Genomic DNA, 572 nt, shown 5'->3' on the forward strand with positions numbered 1-572 from the left:
GCCGATCTCTTCGCCGATCTCCGCGGAAAATCCCCAAGCAAAATCCTGCTGCCCTCCTTCCCCAAGCGCCTTCTTCATCCAATGGCTAGGATTCAGTCAAACAGTCAACAGACACATGCATTAATTACCTCATTAAACATATGCATTAATTACATCAACGTAGCGAATCTGGATTCACTGTAGCGAATCTGGATTCACTGTAGAGAATCTGGATTCACTGCAATGATTCGAGATACGTTGAGGTAGTGAATCTGGATTCACTGCGTTGAGGTAATTAATGAGGTAATTAATGCATGTGTCTGTTGACTATTTGACTGAATCTCAGCCATTTGATTCATCTAGATCCAATGGATGAAAGAGGTTTTTAGTTTTTAGGCTAAGGAGGTTTTTATTAGAACCTCTCCCTATATATATATAGAGATTAATGAGTATCCTTGTCATAGGAGGGGATTTCCTCCTTGACGCCACTAAAATCACATGATTGAGTGACATTGTGGATAATCCGCTCCGTTGAACTTGATCTACATATTCTAAAAGCCCAACACTACATCAAGTTTGGGGTGAATCTTTCG

This window comes from Asparagus officinalis, chromosome 5, assembly GCF_001876935.1.
Source record: "Asparagus officinalis chromosome 5, Aspof.V1, whole genome shotgun sequence".
Lineage (NCBI taxonomy): Eukaryota > Viridiplantae > Streptophyta > Magnoliopsida > Asparagales > Asparagaceae > Asparagus > Asparagus officinalis.